The following is a 22,188-nucleotide window of genomic DNA, read 5'->3' on the forward strand; positions in this document are numbered from 1 at the left end:
TTGGCTCAGCAGTCAGGCAAGGGAGGACCCCAGGTGCCCCCCCCCAGACCCAGGAGGCACCAGTCACTGAGCTGGGAGTGCATGAGGAGGGCCCCGGTGCACTCCTGGGTGGACCCAGAAGCGGTCTGGAAATGCTTCTGGTCCACTTCCGGGTCTGCTGCTGAGCACACTGGGGAGCCCCACCATGCTCCTGTAGGGCACTCCATGCACCCCAGCATTGCAGCATTCAGAAGTCTCCTGCCACCTTCAGCTAAGGTGTTTTCTATGGAGAAAAAACATTTAAAGCTGGAGATATGTCCAAATCGCTGAATCTTTCTGAATCGATTCAGAGGGTTCCGATTTGATTCAGAAAGATTAAAGGGTCCTCTGATTCAGTTCAGGTTCAGAGATTCAGCCACTGAAATGGACCAAATCTCTGCCAAATTGACTCAGGGACTGAAGCTTTGCAGAACCCTAGTGTAGATGTGTCCACAGAGATGGAAATTAAACATGTAATACTGAATGATTAAAGATAGGTTGGGAATAAGCTGTTAGAAGCTTTAAAAGGAAAGACAAGAAGCTTATGTTGGATACAATAGGGAAAGAGGAGCCTTTGGAAGGACATGGACAAAGCCAAGGTTAAAAATTTAATTCTAGAGTAACATGTTGGATGTATACAAGCAGGAGAAGACTGCCAAGGTCAGAGAAAAGAATACTGCAGGAAGGGAGACATGAAGTAACGAGAGCCTGGACAATAGTTTTATCTGAGTGGATAAACAAAAAAGACCACGTCTTAAGAGATGCTGTACAGAAAGAATCACTAAGACACAGTTAGAGCTGGAAAGTGAGGACCTCAAGAGAAGCTGCAGGTCTGTATGGTGATTTTTATGAGAGAGAGAGCACCTTTGGAGAAAAGATCAAAAGCTCTGTTGATGTCAGAGACAGGATGAGTTTTTATTTTGGACAGACACACTAGAGTAGAAAGATCTATGAGTCATCTGAATAGATATGGTAGTTAAATTTGCATTTACAGCTGAAATTACCCAGAAATATGTTCTGTGGGGGGAGAAAAGAGGCCAAACACAGACCCTTGTGGCACTTCCACAGAATGCTGGAGTGATGAGTAGACTTCACCAAAAGACCAACTAAAGGAGGAATTTAGAGAAGCAAAAGTATGACCTCCTCTTGAGAGGTTGGACTCACACAAACAGTGTCCATACAAATACCCAGCCAATGACTCTGTTGCCCCAAGGTCTTCTGACTAAGTGATTTAGAGAGCTAGTTATTGATCCATCAAAGCACTTTTCATCAGGTCACTCCTACAACAATCGTTGCTCAAAAAATAACAGTTAATGCCTCTCACAGTCCATATCAATTTTGATTTTGTTTAACCACTGAGTCAATGATAACTTCAATTTGTCATGACTTTTCTCCAAGCAATTATAAAGGTTTTTTTTTTAAATTACTATGATTCAGTTTTCATTAGGAGAGGCAGCTATAAAGACACAGATTTAGTCAGATATATTCTTTATGGATAATTGGTAGAGGTTGAATCAAGCATTCCAAGTGGATTTTATGATCAGGTGCTCCTGGATAGCCTTTATATTCACTGAGGGTAACAGATTTAGTTTGAAGGGGGATGCCAAGGTCATTAGAATATTTAACCATTTTGCAGTTAAAGACTGAGGTGGACAGTTTAGCCATAAAATGCTTTCTCTCAGCATAGAAGCAAGGCAGTATTTCCGAACATCAGGGGAGTTCACTGCTCCTTCTTTATAGGTTTACAATAAGTTACTTTTCTAAAGTCACTTCCTAAACAATTCATCTAAGTTGTTTGGTAGTGTTATAGGCAGCATACTGGAGGTGAAATATGAGAGGTAGTTTTTTGGGATCTTCTATTCCAGTTTTGCAGATCTGAGAAACAACTGCAAACAGCTGAACAAAAGAGGACTGAGCTAAGCCAAATCTCTGAAAATACTGAGTTTACCTTTCATTCTACTTAGCTGAAGGGGAGGAGGCGGGGAGGGGGGGGCTCCAATCTACCCACCCTCCCCTCCAACATGGCTGGGGAAACCCTAGAATGGATGTCCCTTCCCTGCCTCCTCCCCCTCTAATCCTGGGACAGCATCGGGGGCAAAGTTGTGCTGCAGAATCCCAACGCTGAAGCAGACAGAAATTAATGAAACCGCTCCACTTTGGAGTGACTTCATCTGAACCATCATACAATAAGGGTTAATTTGTCATGCAATTGGAGCACTCTGCAGCCATGGTCTTCTGTTAGGGGCATGCCTTTAGAGTACTTTCAAGTGGCTAACTGTGTGACAAATGTAATTTCTGGTTGCACCCTGAGAATCACTATATATATGTTATCTTTTTCCTCTGTGGAGGATATACCAGTGCCAGAGAATTCCTAGTATTCTGAGTCTGTGAAACAGAAATAGGAAAAGCTGCTGCTCCTGGACACCTCTGTTCTAGTTTCAGGTCGTATTGCTCTATAAGCAACAAAGAGTGAACAGATAAGCTTCCTGCTGTCCCCCAAAACCCCTGTACCGATCTTCTTAAAACTTGGCAGGCTTTGTGTTCGCAACATAGGATACCACTCCTGCAGTTTTCACCCCGCTATATTGTAACGCCTAGATGTGACATGAGTTTTGCTTTCAGGAATTTGGGGTGCTGTTCCCCCCAAATCCCTGCACTAATCTTCTTAAAACCTGTCAGGCTTTATTCTCTCTGCAGAATCTACCATCTCTGAAAAATTCATCCAAATCGGACAAAAAACAACAAAGTTATAGGTATTTTATTGTTTCCCCATTATACCCTATGGTCAGATTTTGGAGGTGGCTCTAGGGCGGCTCCAAACTGCTTCAGGAAGCTGAACAAGGCCAGCGCTTCGACCTGGACGTGCTGCTTTGGACCCCAAAGCATCCGAAGCTTCTCCAGATCTGAAGCTCTGTCTGAAGCCTCACGCAGCCCTAATCACTACATCTTCCCTCTTAATAACTGCAAAAGTCAATTAATGCAAAATGAATTAATGCCCATCTACAGAGGAGAGGTTACTAACCCTTCATTCTGAAGTGAGTCTTTATCATTCACTTTCCTATTCCCAATTTTCTGCATCTCAGATCCAGTTTCTAATTTTTTTTGGTGGGAAGCTTTTCCTCCAAGTTTTGATAGACTTGAGCCCTTATAGTGGGATCTGGGTGGACTTGCACTTTTGGCAGCTGTGCTTCTGCATGTAGTACAAAGTTCATTAGCTACAGACCACTAAGGCTGATTTCCTCTTTCTGTATGATGGTATTTGCATTTGTGTCTGTAGGTACATTTCTTCCTATAAGGACATTGTTGCTTCTTGTGTTCTGGAACAACTGGTTTTTTTTTCCTAAGAAGATTGTCCCAATTTTGGCCCAAGAGGATCATCGGGAGGCATGAATGTTGTATCTTCTTGTACTGTAAGGTCTCAACTAGTTTCAATTTCTCATAAACTGCTAGATCCCCAAACTGGTGTAATCTCCCTAGGTACCACAATGAGTGGGAGCTTGTATGCTTTATTTTTGTAAAGGTTACTAACAATGCATCCCCTTCCACTAGTATATTTGTTTCCGAATAGCCAGTTATGTTGATGTTTGTTGGACTCGCATTTGGTCTCAATTTTAATTTTCTATATTCCTCCTCTGGTAAAATATTCTCCTGAGCTGTAGTGCCCAATTTAAGTGGAATCATTTTTCCTTGCACTTCCACTGGCAGAATCTAGTCTAGTTAATTGATTTGGCTTTATTTTGCCATATGTATATAAAACTTTCTGGTATGCTCTCAACCGTATGCTCTTGAGGTTTTTGTGTTTGGGATGTGCATCACCTGGAAAAAGGGGTTCCTCTTGTTGCTTTTAAACAGAGCTTTTCAACTGCAGCACGGTGTTTGGGCCCACAGTGCCTCCCACATTTGGTACACATCTGCTAGTTTGCTTTTTCTTGCTTAGCATGCTCCTACCCAATGGAAAATTCCACCCTGTGAGGTTGCTTTCTCTGGCCACATTCCTTCATACCTACTGCATTCAGTTCTGCAGCCTGGGCCTTCACAGTTTCTGCTGCCTTGCACATTTAGACAGCCTTTTCTAGTCTTCTTTGTGCAGTATCTTTGCTTGTAAGGCAGTGTCTGCCAAGCCACAAATAATCCTATTTCTAAGCACAAGTTCCCAAAAGCACCAGTTTTACCTAGTCTCTTCAGCTTAGTATCATACTTATCTATCATTTCTCCTGTTTGCCTGCACATAAAAAAACTGTATGTTTCAAGTATCTAATTCTTTTTTGGCATGCAGTACTCCTGAAATATGGTAAATATTACACTTAATTACATATTTTGACTTTTGCAAAGATAAAGTTGTTATAAGCAGTCAGAGCTTCCTTCCTTACAATATGTAAGAAAACTGAGGATTTGCCTTTGTCATTTTGCTTTTCTGCCCTGTGGTTGGTATGTACCACCCAAACTTTTGTCTGAAAGCCCTCCAGTTCTCTGCTATATTGCCTGACTGGCAGATGGAGGTTGCAAAATTTCCATGACTACCTGTGGTTTTGGTTAGACTATATCTATCCAGAAAGATCACTTACAAAGGCCCTTGTCTTTCCATGTGGCTGCATTGCTGCACTGACTCTCAGTTTCTCACCTTTTTTCTGTTTCGACCTCAATTCTTTAAGGTTTTTCTCATTCACCATTTCTGACACCTTGCAGTAATCACTGGGCTCAATAAACACAGGGATACAATGAAGAGAAGAACTAAACAACACACTTGAATTGTGGAGCAGTAGGAAACATCTGAAGACCTTTTGCCTCTAACTCACTAACTTAACTGAGGGACCGTCTTCCAATTAACAGCTTCCTCGATTTCCTTAGTTAGGTAGCACCTTTAAATTATCACTTGTATCACTACCAGGACTGATCATCCTTCATAATATTTTTTTTAGCTGTAGAGTACAAGCAACTCACTTCTTTCCCTCTCCAGAGGGTCTCTTGGTAGTGGATCTCTGCAGCTGATACAAGGGATACAGAGGAGTAAATGACTTACAGACTTCTCTACCCTTTGCCAGGGAAGGGTGTGGCAGAGCCAGTGAACTGGGATGGAATAATATTTACAGTAGGACTACATCCTGAGAAGGAGGAGGCTGCAAAATCTCTCATCCCGTAGACATCTCCTATTCCAATCTAGTCTGGTCTAGCATTTGTACTGTCACCGTCACCATTATAGGTAGATAACTTGCCCCACCCATTGATACTACCCAGCTCAGCATACAAACAAGTGGATTGAAGCACAGATGAAAAGATGCTGAAGGGTCTTTTTTGTATCACAAGCTGTTTCAAATGGTACAAGGACTCAAATAATGGCTCTATGCTTGTACCTTAATGTAATGAAGGAAAACTGGATGCAGAAGATGTTTTGCAAGTGGATTTGTTGTGTTAGTAAATTTTAAAATCCATGGAGTTTAACTGATTTAAAATGTCTTTAAATGCATGCCCACTCCTCCATTCAATACCATAAACAAATAATATTTCATGTTGCGTATAGTAATTAATAGTCTTTTAATAGCCTTCAGTACTGGTTTTCAGGAAATAATGTTGAACTATTAGCATTCCTGCAAAACCATTAGCTCAAACTGCATGTAATTGATGGTAGCACTAATGTTTGTAAAATGAACTGAGCCTGATTTATAAGCCTGATAATAAAATAGTTAAGCAAAGTGCTTTGATCTATAAAGCTGTGAAAAAAAGCACACGCACCTTAAAGATTATCATTACAGATATCCATCTTCCTTTCAACTTTTACAGGTTCTAGCCAATATAAGTTAGGGGTGGGAGAAGCAACTAAGTACACCTTGATATAAAGATCTTTCGATCTTTGATCAGTTACGTTCCACTGCCATTCAAAAAATTAAAAACACTGGAGCACTTGCTTTTTGGCTATATAGTATAGTATTTTCCCTCCCACAGAGCCACTGTAAATATTAGGATTGTGGTAAAGCCCCAAATCTGTATAGAAATTCAGTCATTTTGTATGTATCTGGATTTGTCAAATCGCAGTCTCCCCTCTAACTGAAAAAGTACTCTGTAACTGAATTCTAACAACTTAAAAACAATATTCAATCAACATTTAAATTAAGTTTTGCTAAACAAAACCCCCATTTATTAAAATTAGTATATACAGATAAATAGTTAGAATTCATTCGTAAAGAATGCATCGTGTTTGGGATATTATGATACTGATTTAAGTATAGGTTTAAATGGTATTATCTTCAACAGTGCTATAACATCAAGAGGAAATTTTCCAGTCCAGGAAAAGACAGTTTTAGCTTTGACTGAAATAACCTGAATCTGAATTGGGTTCTACAAAAACGAATTTTTCAGTTTGGTGACCAAACAGAAAAATAAAAATAACTATAATGAAGGAAGCTATTTTGGGTCTAGTCAAGATCAAATATTTCAGCCTTTTCAGTGAATTGGAATTAGTAACTGTACCTTAAACCAAACTTTTTAAAATCCAAAATCCACTGATTGACTTTTGTCTCTGGCCCCAAGTCTATTTAGGAAACATAGAATGGTGGCTTCTTCTAAGTCCATGAAGCTTGCCAAGTTCCAAGGAGATAGGTGCAGGGGTTTCTGGGAAACTGCACCTCAAAGTCTTGAAAGCAAAACTCACGTCACGTGTGTGTATGTTAAGGCACAGGGGGGTGAAAACTGCAGGTATGCTAGCCCCTGCTGAGGCCATGAAGCCTGCCAAGTTTCAAGGAGATAGGTGCAGGGGTTTCTGCACCTCAAACTGTTCAGAGCAAAAGTTGTGTCACTTGTAAGTGTCAAGGCACAGAGAAAGCTCAGTTCAAACAATGGTTTTTCTGCTGTTCTTCTGTTCCTCCCCCAGAGTACTGGGATTGGAAGGGACCTTGGGGAAGGATCACAGTCACTGGCCAGTGACACGGTCAATATTGGAGCTTTCCTTCCCCCTCTTTCCCCTCCCTCTCCTTAGTTTCTCTTTAGCTGCAAGCAAGCCCAGCTTCAAAACCTGAAACATTTTGAAATTTCTGAGATGTTTTGACTGCCCTCATTTCATTCTGAGGCTGTTTCAAAGCCTTTCATTTTATTTCAATTTTGCTGTTTCGAGCTCAAACAGCCAGAAAAATTCCTCGCAGCCCTAGTGTTTATTTACCCAACTGGACTGCATCCTTGAATATTGGAATAGGAATTAATTTATAGTAATTAAATATCATTTCAAATTCTGAAGTAAACCATCTTTTTGCTGAGCTTACCAAAATTCACACAGTTAAATACATCCTGGGTATAATAATGGGTAATGGTTTTTTTTTTTGGTTTTTTTTTTTAAATCATAATATCTTCTGCTGTAAATGAAAATTTCTAAATGCTCACCCAGATCGGTTGTCCACTTCCTGCATTTCACTGTTGCATCTACACGCATAATTATGGTGCCTGAATAAACTTTGGAGCTTATTTCTCTTGGTCACGCTGTTTGAACATGCACCCAGGAGCAATTAACTCCAGAGCAATCAGCTCTGCAGTTTATGCAGGTGAAGTATATGGAGCTGGGTCACAGCAGCCCCAGCTGGGAGGGGACCCAGGTGGCCTTCCAGCCTGGGGCTCCTACCCCCTTTCCCTCCAGCTCTATGTACTGCAGAAGGACTGGCTGGGGCACAAGGGAGCTTCAGTGCCAGGGTTATCAGCAGGCAGCCATGGCACTGAAGCACCCTCATGCCCCAGTCAGCTGGGCAGCATCTACACATGCGCTGCTGCAGAGTTTTTTTTTACAAGTACTATCTTGCTGTGGAGTAAATTAGTTTACTCCAGCCTAATACGGGTACACGTGTAGATGCCAAGACATCACAGCTAATCAGTCAACTGCACAGTAAACATCTAGTGTAGCTGCATCCACTATGTAAAATAAATTACATTTTCTAAAAAGACTTGGCAATCTCAAATCACATGACTGTTACTATTAATAATCCTGGGAGTAACCCTTCATAGTTGAGGTGACTCAAGCCAAAGGAATGATTATTTAAATCCTGTGGGCTATTCTTAGGTTAAGTGATCTAAGTTAAGTGACTTGACAAAGAGTGAGGTGGCAGAGCCAAAGAAAATTTAAAGGAAAAAGTAGAGACTTGTGGGTAAACCCCAGGGCCAGATATGGTACACACAACTTGAGTCCTATTCTTACTTAGCACAGATTCCATTTGCCTGTCTATAAAATGGGGATCATATTATTTATCTATATGGTATAATATTAAATTCTAATATCTGCCCACAGCTTCAAGGTTCTCAGATAGAACAAAAGGGTAGTAAGTATTATAGTATAATATTTTTAAAATAAAAAAAATGCATTATTAAAACATTCATACCTAAAAATACAAAACATTTCTTTAAAAAATATACTAGCAGTGACCTTGCCTGAACCACATATATTTTTGCCAACAAGATGAAATGGTCTGTCTAAATCTCACCTCCATTAGGCAAAATAGGATGCAGCTTTTTATTTCTTAGTTGTTTGCTTCAGGAATGACAAGGAAAGGCCACAGCTCTCAGGATTTACTTCTGCTTCAATCTCAGTGGTAAAATTCAGTGTCTTGTGCTGGAACCATTCTATATACAACCTGTCCATTAGTCACCTAATACATTTTTTATCACTTCATAGTTCATTTTCTTCCTTTGACCTTTGAGGATTCCCAAGGAATTCTAAAACCCATTAGTATCTATGAACACTCACAGTAAATCCATAAATGATTGCTTAATGGTCATTGCTAATCAAAATTAAGCAATCTTGGCCTAGCAAAAGCTTTTGCATGGTATTATTTTTTTATCTGTGGTACACACATTTTTTCTTTATTTATTTACAGTACTAATTTTAAGTATCAGATGACACAATAAATGTGTGTTACCACATGAAACCAGTAAAATACAGTATGCACCAAAGTGTTGAAGCCATACATGGATTTAACTTGATAAAATACATCATAGCAAAATGATTGAAAGACTGTTGTTCTGAGAATCACAGGAGCTGAAACAGCTTTGATAGGGATGGACACTGGATTTCAAGGCAACAGATAATGCCAATTGGCATTAGTCACATAGACATTTCAAAAGGCTGGAATCAGTTTAGATAAATACCTCCATGTTTGGATGCTTATCTCCAGCTTATCTACTCTGTGGCATATGTCTGCAGGAACCTCACAAGAATTCACAGATTTCCTGGTACCTTCTGTTTCCAGGTGGACTATAAATGAAGAGAAAGCAATCATTCTTGCAGTATTTTGCCACTTCTGCTCCCAGTACCTGCTACAATGTTGATGGGCAGAGCTATGAGCAAGTGAGAAGTCATAAAGCAAGCTTAGGTAAATCAGACCCTACCAGGTTATATGAATGATGCAGTCTTCACTGAAATCAGTGGAAGATTCCCACTGACTTCAGTGTGCATTGGAGCAGGCTCTACTTACTCATAAAGGGAAAGAGGGGAGATGTGTATTTTGCAGTAACATGAAAGGCACAACCCCTAAAGGAGTCATTACTAGGTTGCTCTAATACAGGTCAGCAAAGCGCATGCCTTGCCTACCCTCACTATAATTAGCATTATTTCTATGCCTCAAGAGTTTATTGCAAGTCTCAGAATATTTAGTGTGTCTTTTAAAGACCCATCCTTTGGAATCATGCAAAAGAAACTTAGCTTTCATTTTTTTTAAATCTAGTCCTGGTTACAAAGACAATCTAGAACCATGATTCCCAAAGCCTCAAAAATTAGATAATAAATAAAAAGAACCCATCATGAATTATTTTTAATAAACACATTTTTTAATGTCAATCTCATGTTCTTGGCAGCTGGACTTATGATTTTAGACTACCTGGAACTGGCAATATTTGCCTAGCCATCAGTGAGTCTCAATGGGGTTATAAAACATGTTTTGCTTTCCTTTTATTTTTTAATATTCTATGTACAATTGTGTACTATATAATCCAGGGGCGGGCAAGTATTTTGGGCGGAGGGCCATTTACCCAGTTTTGGCAAACTGTTGAGCGCCGCATGGGTAGCCCCACCCCTTGACAGGTGCCCCACCTCCTGGTCAGCATCTTGGGACCAATCTCCCAATGTCTTGGAACCAATGTCTCAGGGCCAGCAGCGGTGGGGCCTAGAGTGGGGAGCAGGCTGGCAGGGGTCTGTGGAGCCAGGCTGGGCTGCACCAGCAGGGAGAGAGGGGAGCTGGCCTGGCAACATAGAGCCCCTGCCAGCCAGGATCCTGTACTCCTGCCACCCTGCTCTGGGCCCTGCCAGCACTAGCCCTGGGACTAGTGTGGGCCCCGTGCACACACTCACTCCCCGTGCCCCCCCAGCCTCACAGTACAGATGGGGGCAGCATGCAGCCCCAACCCCCTGCTCCATGGCAGAGAATGAGCTGGTGCTGAGTGTGGGGAAAAGCAACCCTTTCCCTGCTCCACGGCCGGCACTCCCTGCTGCAGCCGCTTGCAGCCCACACAGGTCTGTCCTGGGGAGGCATGGGCAGCCCCGCATGGGCTGCAAGTGGCTGCAGCGCAGGGTGCCAGCCATGGGGCAGGTGAGGGGCTGCTTTTACCCATGCTCAGCACCAGCTTGCCAGCCTGGGCCCCACATTGATTCTTTGCTCACCTGTCAGGGCTACTCATGGTGACAGCAGCTGAGGCCCCCCACTTGCCGCGCTGGGCAGTGTTTGCCACCATCTCCTCTGTGCCGCCCAGTACATGAGCTCCAGGCAGGCAGCACCAGCAAACACTGCCCGGCATGGCAAGCGGGGGGGCCACAGCTTCTGCCCCTGTGTGCAGCCCCGATGGGCGAGCTCAGAGCTGGCGCAGGACCCAGGCTGGCTGTGGGGTGGGTTACAAGCTATTGCTGAGAGTTGGAAAAGTGTCCCCTCACTTGCCCCATGGCCGGCACCCTGCACTGCAGCCACTCGCAGCCCACATGGGACTGCCTGTGCCTGCTCAGGACAGGTTGCGAGCGGCTGCAGCATGAAGCACTGGGCAGGGGAGGGGCCCTGCCCTTCCCCCCCCCTTACCTGAGTTTCCGGCACCAGTGCAGCCATGTGGTCCCAGGCCAGAAGCCCCTGCTGGGCTTCTGGCTTGGGGGGTGGGGCTGGGCAGGCCCCAGCATGGGCCCCTGGTTCCTGTCATTTTTTACAGGAACCGAAGACAGATAAATATTAATTTTCTAAAATTTTTAGGGGCCCCCCGGGCTGGATAGAATGGCCTTGTGGGCCACATCCGGCCCATGGGCCATATTTTGCCCACCCCGATATAATTTCTCCTTTTATGTGAGATAAATGAAACAAGGAGTTGCAAACATTATATGTCTGTTGTTAGGCAGTTTGGGGAGAAGAAAATTGAATCCCTACATAAAAAATGTCTGCAACAGGACTAAATTTAATGGTCCAAGCATTGGAAATCATAGTTTTGACCCCTTCATGTTGAGATTTTGTTATGGGCTATGTCCAATTTTTAAGCCTTTGTAGGTTCAAAAGTGTGTTAGCAGGTGTCAGTAAATTGTCTTGTATTGTTGTGTTTGGTTCTTTTCTATCATTGTCTCTATCATAAAAGTTCTACTCCAAAGACATCTTATGTCAGTGGAAAGACTGCTATCAGTTCCAGTGGACATTGGATGAAGTCCCAAATGTGCTGTGTCCCTGTTTCCAAAGGGGCAACAGTTGGATTAAATTCTGTTTAATTATGCCGCCTTTTTTTTCTGTTTTAAAAGAAGTAGGCTGGTTTTAAAATAACATTAAAAAATCCAAACGCCCATAAACATGGAACTAAAACTACCCAGGAAATGAGTTTTAGAATGTAGCTTACTTTCACCATTTATGGTGACTCTTTTGAAAATTTCTTACTGCACAATGCAAATGGGCTACCAGTTTTTCAGTTTTGTATCAAGAATCACTTTCTGGCTACCATGCACTGGCAGGTGGCTGCCTTTAGCTTGAGGAAGGGAAGGAACTCACCATGAAGTTGGAGTCTAAAATCTGCAACTTTTCTCAAACTGAGCGAATGCAGCACACACATAAAAAGTGCATATTTAGGTCTGTGTCCTGTGAGGGTCTGCAGAGGTGTACCTGACAGTGGTTGTGCCCTGGGCCCAGTAGGAAATAGACACTAATGCATCTGCCAATTTATTTGCCAAGCAATTAAGTAAACCCCTTAATTTTGTGGCAGCTGTTGGGTCAGGAGGAGCAGGTCAACCCATGGCTACTGATTGTGATAGCTCCCTGTGCAGTATCAGTGTCTCCCAGGCCTGGAGCCTCGAGCCTCCTGGCTCCATGCTGGTGCTCCTCTTCACTGAGAATCTGGGGGTCTTCCCTTGGTCACCCATCCTTAGTTATACTTTTGAAGTAGCAAGCACCTCAGGTTGTGCAGTACCTTGAAAGACTGGCCCTGTATGCAAAGTGTAGAAGGAAGAAAATATTATTGCTACATTACTGACTGATTCTGGGTCAGGAACCATAGCAGAAACAAACAGAGTAATTGAGGAAATTACAATAATAAACCTTTTCTGAAATGGTAATTATCTACTGACAGCTGATGAAATGAGTCCAGAAACATGCAAGGAATAGGGGAAGAAAAAGGAAAAGAAAAATATATTCTTATTCAGGAACACTGAGTAACTCCCAGATTAGCATTCATTTGGCTTCAGTTCAGCAGGACATTTTTTTGGTAAATCCTAAATTCGTTCTCCAAATATACAATGCATCAGTTTAAAACCAATCAATCAATCAATCAATCATTAGTCATCAGGAAGGAGTTTCTATATGTGCCTTGTCTCCTTTCAGAGTAGGTAGTCATAGATACAAGTGGGAGTTTTGTCTGAATAAGGATTTGGAGGGTTTGGAAAACAGAATCTACTCTGCGCTTTAGGATGTCAAGGGAAATGGATGCAGAAATTTACTGAGGCAAGAGGTACAAGTGGATCCTATGCTTGGTGAAGTCAACTGCAATGTTTCCATTGGCTTCCATGATTCAAGATCAGAACTAAGTATTTTTTGTCTCACTAGAGAACATTTTTTTTTGTACCTAGTGGTTGAATTTGAAAATTAGAACATACACCTGAAGGAAAGAAGTTCATAAAATATAAGGTCTTGGGCTCTGCTCCTGCAAAATACACATACAAACACATGCTTACATTTATACCTGTGAATAAATTCCATGAGGTCACTTGAGCCCAGTGGCTCGCAACCATTTTAGGCTCAAGCCATTCATCATCAGGTTGAAGGCGCCACTCAGAAAATGTCAGTTCTTGGTTTCACTCAGTTTAGTGCAGCAAAATGAAGGGAGAAACTACTGCTGTGTATAACTATATCAGGGGGTTAAACACCAGGGGAGGGGACATACTATTCTCCATTTTAGTTTTTAAACTTCTTTCCACTTGCATGCTGATTTCTGTGTTCACAGTTGTGTATTCAAGGCTCTGCTCCTGGCATGTATCTCACCTTCCTTGCCTTTTCAGCCCTAACTAGGAGTCCTGATTTTCATTTACTTCTGTCCATTGACTTCTGCCCATTTGCACATGCATATATATCTTCCCCACTGCATAATGAGATCAAGCCTGAGGTCCTATGCATTTAAAAGTATTTTACATCCAGTTCTGTGCTGCCAAGGCAATAGCTTGCTCGTTTCATCCCATGCTCATAAATAGGTTTTAAATCTGTTACTTGTAACTCACCTTTTATCTTCTCAAGTCCCACTAACAATTTAGAGCAGTCTACTCATTTGTGCTTTATTTCACTTCTAGGTGTGCAATCTGAACCCTTAAGTAATGCCAGAATAAAGCCTTTGCTCTTTGCACTTCACAGAAAATGCAGTCAGGCATCCATCCCTTAAGACCAACCTGGAAGGATCCCAGAACATTTTAGTTTTAACATTATTATAATTTCTAGTGTCAAGGAATTCTAGTCAGATCAGGATAAATCTTTTAGCTGTGCTTGATTGCTCTATACAGCCGCGCATATTTGGAGTGCTAGCCTCTTTTAAGAGAAAACCAATGTGGATTCCCCAATTGTAATTTCATCATACAATTTTTTTATTAAGAATATAGCAATGACAATATGTAGGGGGTGTATGCAGGTGCATGTGCATCCCCTGAGAGTGCTGGTGCCCCCCCAAGAGCGCCAGCTGGGGAGTGAGCCAAGTGAAGCGGTCCCCCAGTGGCCAATCGTGCTGACCCGGAAGTGCCAGCAGTGTGCCTGGAAGTGCTAATGGCCCGCCACTGCCACTTGCGGATCAACGGGATTGGCCACAGGGACCCCCCTCCAATCAGCAGGATCGGCTGCAGGCCCCCCCCCGCCCTGCAGGATCGGCCATGGGGGGACTCCCCCAGTCACTGACTGTCCACTGGAGGCACCAGTTACCCATGGAATATAGTTCTCTTAATGAAATTTTACAGTATTTCCTTTGAAGGATAATTTCATATTACACATGGAACAGGTTGTTAGAGCAATAATTCCAGCCTATTAATACGTAAGAATTATTAATAAGGAACAATTGTGATTTCTTACTAAATGACGTTAACAGTATAATGTAGTTATTGAATAATGATTTATGGATTTTTGCTACCATAAAAATGTCCATATTGATTCTATTTTTTCTTACAAAATGTTATATCCTGTTTCTAAATTTAAGAAGTTATTGAAATGCATTCAAATATTTCTTAATAATTCAAAAAATGAGGCAGTTTCCCATGTATTAAGCAAGTATATAAGAACAACAGAGCTAGGAGGGACCTTTCACTGTGTAAGTATTCTGTATTTCAGGCACCCAAATCATATAAATGATCTACTGATCCACTCCATCATGAACAAGGTAGGATTTGCCCCACCTAATCCAGTTTGGAAGGCGATTCCAGAATCTTAGTGCTCTGGTAATCATAAACTTTCTAAATTCAGCTATGCTAAAGTTAATTATGTACTTATTTGCTCTTGAGCCAACATTGTTCTTTAGCTTAAATAGTTTCTTCCCCTTCTTGAAAAGGGTGACCAGAACTGTGTACACGTTATTCCACTATTGTTATACTTGAAATACCTCCCCGTATACATTCTGGAATCCTATGCACTTCCTTCATTGTTTATCACACAGGTATTTCCTAGGTACCCTGGTTTATAGCCAAGGATTCCCTTTTATTTCTTTTAAACATTTAAATAACAACCTTTTTCAAAATATGAAATATTATCTTTTGACACTTGAAACATTTCCGTCCGCTCTCCATCTGATGAAAAATCGGCATGTGGTAGAATTCGTGGTAGCGTTGAAGTGATGTTGCCAGGATGAACCAGAGAATATGCAAGCAGTAAGAATTCTTCTCCTTTATCCATGACATATTGATAGTTTGCACCAAGTTTATTTTTCTTATTTCAAAATTTGAAATGTTGTCCAAAAAAAAAAATTGACCAGTGTCATTTGAAATGGGTAAGTGATCAGCTGAATTAGTGCAATTCATTATTTCCTGTGTCCATTTCTATGTGAAGACGTCTGCAGAGAGATTTATGAAGACACATTAGACATAATGTGTAGTGCAGAATTATGGGAGAATGTCCCCTTTATCCTTCAATCAATAAATGGTTGATATTAAACTTTAAATAATTTCATTTGTATCATTCCCTATTACCTTTATCATGTTCCTTCCTGCCTGTCACTTCAATTAACTAAGCACACTCTGTTTTCACATGGCAGTTTGCTTCTGTCTCTGCTCATTTTCTTTATTTTTTCATTCATTTCTTAACTTCTTTTAATATCTTTCTATTTCTGACATAGAGTTTTTACACCAGTGATCAGAACTGAGCACAGCATTTACCGCTGGTTTATATAACATTTCTTGTATCTTTTCAGTGTTATTTGCTATACCATCCTCCCCACACATCCTAACATTTTGTCTCCTTTCAGAACACTGCTGCACATGGAACAAAGTCTTAAGTGAGAGCCTGCCTGTGTAAGGCTCATGTCTTCCTTACTGTGTGGTTACAGTTGATTTACAACTCTGTGGTACGTGTGAATAGTAGAAATGATCTCTTCCTGTGTGCATTACTTGCGTGATTTGACACTGGATTTCAGAAGTCATTGTGCTGCTCAGTCACCTGCTTGGTTAGGCCTCTGGAGGTTCCTTGCTATCTTCTTTGGTGTTGGCAATGCTAAATAAATTCAAAAGAAATATACAGAGCAGATGTGCAGTTGTCAGACAGCAGCATCACCAAGGTGTTTTGTCTGAGCCTGAACTCCAGTGTGGTCAGGTGTGGTGAAAGAGATGAGGCCACTTAATTTTTTTTATTTTACAAAGCAAAACAGATAAAACTCAGCAAGTGTAGATCTAATTGCTTTAATTGCCTCATTTATCACATGACTCAGTGATCTGATGTTTTCCACTCTATTTCACTCATATAATTCTTGTAATACAAGAACAAAGAGTTTGTGCCAAGTATGAGCGAGAAAAGATCCCCCCTGAGGAAAGCTATCACTGGAGTGATGTTGGCTTTGGGTTCCAGCTTATTGAAAAATCAATGTCCATTTATATGACCAACACATATGGCTGTTGTCCAGATTGATGGTTGCTTAGAGTTGCTTGATATCGGATAATTAAGTCAGATTATGTTACTCAGTGCTTGATTACCTATTGATAGAGTAACTTTGTCATTACAAACAGACTTGTATTTTTATTTTTTTAAGATATTCTTTAAAGTCAAGGTAAATAAATTGAGAAAATAAATATAGTTTTATTAATGACTTTTGATAATTGGGAGTGAAGATGACTAGTCATTCCTATGACAGAATGTTCATTGTACTTGGAAGATGACCATTGTCAAATTTAGGTCAAATCAGCTAACTCCTCTGAATGGGGGGAAGAATTGTTTCATGAATGGCAAAGGTAACATCTGCTTCAGTTTTTCTTGTGTTGCTCACTGAAGTTCTAAAGACCTAATGAGATGTGAGTTTTTTGACAGATTTTAGATCTGTGAAAAGGAACTTTTTTCTCTTGGCTAATTAAGTCCAATATGAAGACACTGCACAGGCAGTTGTCTGGTACTTGAAGACTTGTTACCTCCCTGTCATTGCGTCTATCACATTTCAGAAGACCTTGTGAATCATTTAAGTTTTGTTACATTCTCACTGCAGGTAACATCTAACTTTACACTTTACTGGAGGCTCACAGAAGCTACAGCAAGTGATGAATGCAGTTAGAATTCTAATATAATAAAAGTTGTGGCACTTCTGGCTGTGTGTCTGTCTGTCTATAACACTCCAGGACAACTGTGCATGTGCCACCCAGAGCCTTATTGATAGACAGACACAGGCAAGGCAGAGGGGACTAGGGTGTGCTCCACCGTGCAGGAGAGAAGGAAGGGAGGCGAGGGGCATGGCATGTGACCCTGCAGGGGCATGCTGTGGGGACATGTCATGCGGCAGGGCCTGGTATGCGGCCTCAGGGTGTGTGGGCAGCACCTGCTGGCTGCAGCCCATGACCATGGGGTGGGGCATGCACCCTGCAGCCACACACCATGTCATGGCCAAGGCCCCCAGTCACGGCTGGGCCATGGGACACTCAGAGCCCGGTGGCTCCTCCAGAGGCGGCTGGGGAACCCAGAGGGGCACATGGCCCCTGGTCTGTGCACAGGGCAGGGAGGCTGCAGCCTGTGCTCCATCTCTGCCCTCTGCCCTGCTGCCCCTGGTCTGACAGTGGCTTGGTGTAGGCCGGGTGGGGCTGGGTGTGGGGGTGGCATGTGGCTGTGGCTGGGTGTGTGGCTGGGTGTGTGTGGCTTGGTGGCTGGATCGGTGTGTAGCATGTGGTTTGTGTGTGTGTGTGTGTGTGTGGTGTGTGAATGCCAAGTTTACATTTTAAATACACTTTAAACACTTACTGGAGTTCCTTGGGAGCTCCGGGCTTCCTGCTGTTGGAGCCATACTCCCCTCCCCAGCAGGGTCACTAGAAGGGAGCTGAGGTACTAGAAGCAGTATAGCTGTGTTACCATAGCACTTTGGTATGACACAGCTCTACTGCTTCTATTTGTTTACAGCTGGCCCAGGTACCCCTTTATGGTAGTATATTGTACCTTGTGGATATACTCTGAGGCATGTACCTGAAGCAGAAAGCCTATTAAGTTTCTCCTGTGGTGAAGTGCACAATTGATGAGACTGAATAAAAAGGTTTTAAAACCTTTATTTCTTTAATGCTTTATTTCAATTGCTAAATACAATTTGTTTTTCAAAGCAGCTTTTGCTTACTATCACAGGTGATAGTCTCCTCAAGAGAGGTGTGCAGATGCCCAAAACACAGTGGGACATGCAACATGATGTGCAGGTGCTAGACACTGGATACATCTACACATGCAATTAATGCTATAAAGGCTAACTATGCAGTAAAATACTGCACAGTAAGCCTTCCTGGGGAGCACTTCTACACATGCTCTCTGCCAGGAGCAAATTTGCTCCCAACAGGAGCAGCCTAGTATAGAGCTGCTCCAACCCTGCTCTGGCCCTCTGCAGCAGGCAGGGGGGAACTCCAGGGAGCACAGGGACCAGCAGAGAGCATGGGGCCAGTCCCCATGTGCACAGGGCCAGGAGACAGTGCAGTGGCAGCACATCAGGTGGGGTCCACATAGGGCTGGGAGACAGCTGCTGCTGCAGAGCTCTTCTGGTCCCCTGCACATGGGGGCAAGCCCTGTGCCCAGTGGGGGTTTCCTGTGTAGCTGGGAGTTGGCCCTGAGCTGTCCCACTTCTGGGGCATCTCTCAGCCAGCTCTAGGATGTGTGAGGATTTCCCCACCCAGCTTGGGGCTGGCCAGGAACTGTCCATTTGGGGAGATTTCCCCGCCTAGCTTGGAACTGTTTGGGGCAGTTCCTGGCCAGCCCCAGTCTGGGCGGGGAAATCCTCAGACAGCCTGGAGCTGACCAGGACCTGTCCCAGAAAGGACAGTTCCTGACATGCCCTGAGCTGTGTGGGGAAGTAGGGAGTTCCTAAGTCCTGGTGCTCCTGTGGGGAGCTGGGAGCTGAGCAGCGCTTGGATGGGGAGGAGGGAGGGAGGAGAAAGTAGAGAGCGCCTGTCCAGGCACTGCTCAGCTCCAAGCTTCTGGGATCTGGGAATTGAGTAACACTAGAACCAGGGGCATTCCCTGTTCCCTGTGGCCCCCTAGTGTTGGGCCTGACCAGGAGGAAATTTGCTTCCAGTCAGCATCTACACATGTGCTACTGTGCAGTATCTACTGTGCAGTTAGTTTACTACATTCATTTACAGGTAGTAGCTAACTGTACAGTAGACTAATTTACTACACAGTAAATGGTGCACACGTGTAGACACTGACACTTTACTGTGCAGTAGTTTAGTTTACTGTGCAGTAAAGCATCTTATGTAGACACACCCACTGAGTAGCATACATGGGTATGCTGCAAAAAAGCTGTATATCAGCTCCCGTTGGCTAATACAAGTTAGGTAACTCCACTTAAAGCAGTAATGCAGGCAGGCAGTCTAGATTTCAATCTGGCTTAGTAATTCAGTCTCAGGTAGAGGTTAGAGAAACCCTGCCTAAGGCCTCACCCTGGAGTCATCCCAGAGGCCACCTCCACTTTTCCTATAGGTTCTCATCTGGGCTAAATATCTAGTATCTAGATCTGGGATTGGTGAATATAGGTGTATACCTTTTGTTGGCAGCAGGACAAACTGTTAGAGCTCAAATGGGTGAAAGAATCCTAAGTTTCAGGCGCCCGGCAGAGGATCCTCTTTGGACAATGGCAGGAGCCGGATAGCTGAGTTAGCAGGCACTTTGAGGCAGACACAACACCCTCCAGCCTTTGAGCCTCAGCTCTCAGCTGGGTAAAAGTTGCAGCATCCCAGAGCATGTATCCTGCTACTATGCACCACAGGTTGCACACTAAACTATTTTTTGTGGACAATCTACTGGTACCAACAGTTTCCTCTCTCCCAGTACTTCATCATCATCATCCACTAACCCTTCACCAAAAGATTTGTGGCAAGAGTGTCCTAGCCAAAAGGCCTGAAAAGTTGGAAGGTGATATCCAACGATATCTACACAAGTGGCCTAGGCGTGACAGTCATATGACTCTCAGTGACAGGAACATAAGATCCTACTTAGGCAACCAGACGGTCCTGTTTAGGGAGGCCCTGCTGCTTCAATTTGTGGAGGCCTCTATAAAAGCTGGGCTAAAAAGGCTTGCCTCTCACCAACTCCTGGCTGATTTCCCATGATCAGCAGGATCTCCTTTTTAAGTGGGAGAAACAATCATAAAAATGGACAGAAACTAACAATCAGATGCGGAATGTTCATATACTACTTGACTCAAAGGAAAATTGAGCTCACAAAAGAGCTGCATTAGTAATGAAAGAGCTACACTGGTATTGGACATTACTGCCTTATCCAAGACTAGACTACATGACTGCAGTATGTTTAAAGAAAAAGAATACACTTTCTACTGGTCAAGTTACAAGGCAGACCAAAACACCAGCCTACATGGGGTAGGACTCACTGTAGCAAACTCTATCACTAATAAACTGCCACAGCAACCTATGTCAATGTCTGAGCACTTGATGACCTTGTGGATACCACTGTCCCACAACAACTTTCTGGCAATAATAAGCACCTACGCCCCAACACTACTTGCTCCCAAAGAAATGGACATTCATTTTTACAGCCAGCTGAGTGACACTCTAAGAAACATACCCAAAAATGAAAAAATCCTACCACTGGGTGACTTCAGTGCATGCACTGGAGATGACTACACCACTTGGAACAGTCATGGGGAAATTCAGATGTGGGTCTTTAACACAAACAGGGAATTACTCCTAACACTGTGCACAGAACTTGATCTTGCTGTTACAAACACCTTTTTCAATGTGCCAGAAAAGTGTTTCTACTCTTGGCAGAACTCTCTGTCAAAGTGATGGCTCCTTCTAAACTATGTCATCACTCATCACAATGACCTGAGGGATGTTTACATTATCAGAGCTATGCAGGGTGCAAAATGCTCTGTGAATCACCAGTTTATCCATACTAAACTGAACATCAGGATTCATACTCCTAGAAGGTTGCTTCAAAACCAAATTGATGTGTTGATGTTTCAGAACTTCACATGGAAGAGGAAAGAACCCAGTTAGCAACTTCCAATCATGCTGCACTATCTAACTATGTCAATGCAAGAGGAAGTGGAACTATTGATGAAAAATAGGGCATCTTTCAGACTGCAGTGCAGTCAACAGATAAAGATGTTCTTGTTCCAACTTGATGAAATGTGGACTGGTTTGATTCAAATTGACAATAATACTCAAGCATTCCTTGTGGCCCATCAAGCCATGCACCAAATTAAATGGATTGACCCCTCCTCTCTTTCATGGCAGCAGATGCCTTCAAGAAATCAAACTCGGAAGTGCAAAAAAAGCTGTGGGACATGGAGGACACTTGGTGGAGAAACAAAGAAACAGAACTACAATTTCTTGCTGATACTAATAGCACCCAAGGTTTTTTTTTCAGGAGTTAAAATCCATTTATGGACCACGAAGAGCTAGTACCTGTCCAACCCTGTCCACTGATGGCACCATCCTCCTGCCATCATGATGGCACCATCCTCCTGCCATCATGATGTTCCTGTATGATATTAGAAAGATGGAAAAAACATTCTGTGACCCTCCTCAATTGTAAGTCGAGTGCAAATGATCAAATAGTAAACTTCATTGATCAAAGACTAGCTCAATATGAACTCAAAGATCCACCAACTCTGGAGGAAACTAAGAACACACTTATAGAAATGGCACGTGGAAAGACAGCTGGAGCTGACAAAATCCCAGCTGAAGTGTTTAAACATGGTGATCCTACAGTTCACAAAGCTTTGCTAGGCCTAGTTACTTTCTGCTGGGGAAACAAGGCTTTACCCCAGGATTTCCAAGATGCCAAAGTTGTAACAATCTACAAGTGCAAAGGAGACATACGACATGACTGTGGCAATTATCTTAGCATTTTGCTTCTCTGCATTACTGTTAAGACCCTTGGTAAGTTGTTGCTGAAAAGGCTTCAGGTTGTTGCAGATGATGTGCTCCCTGAATCCCCGTGTGTTTTTTGTTCATCATGCAGCACTGCCAATGTATTTACCCTACGCCAGTTGCAGGAGAAATCTGCCAAACAATGAATGAACCTATACGTTGCATTTGTTAACTTTAGT

Source organism: Crocodylus porosus, unplaced genomic scaffold (genome assembly GCF_001723895.1).
Source record: "Crocodylus porosus isolate Cpor-Errol unplaced genomic scaffold, CroPor_comp1, whole genome shotgun sequence".
In the NCBI taxonomy this organism is placed as follows: Eukaryota; Metazoa; Chordata; order Crocodylia; family Crocodylidae; genus Crocodylus; species Crocodylus porosus.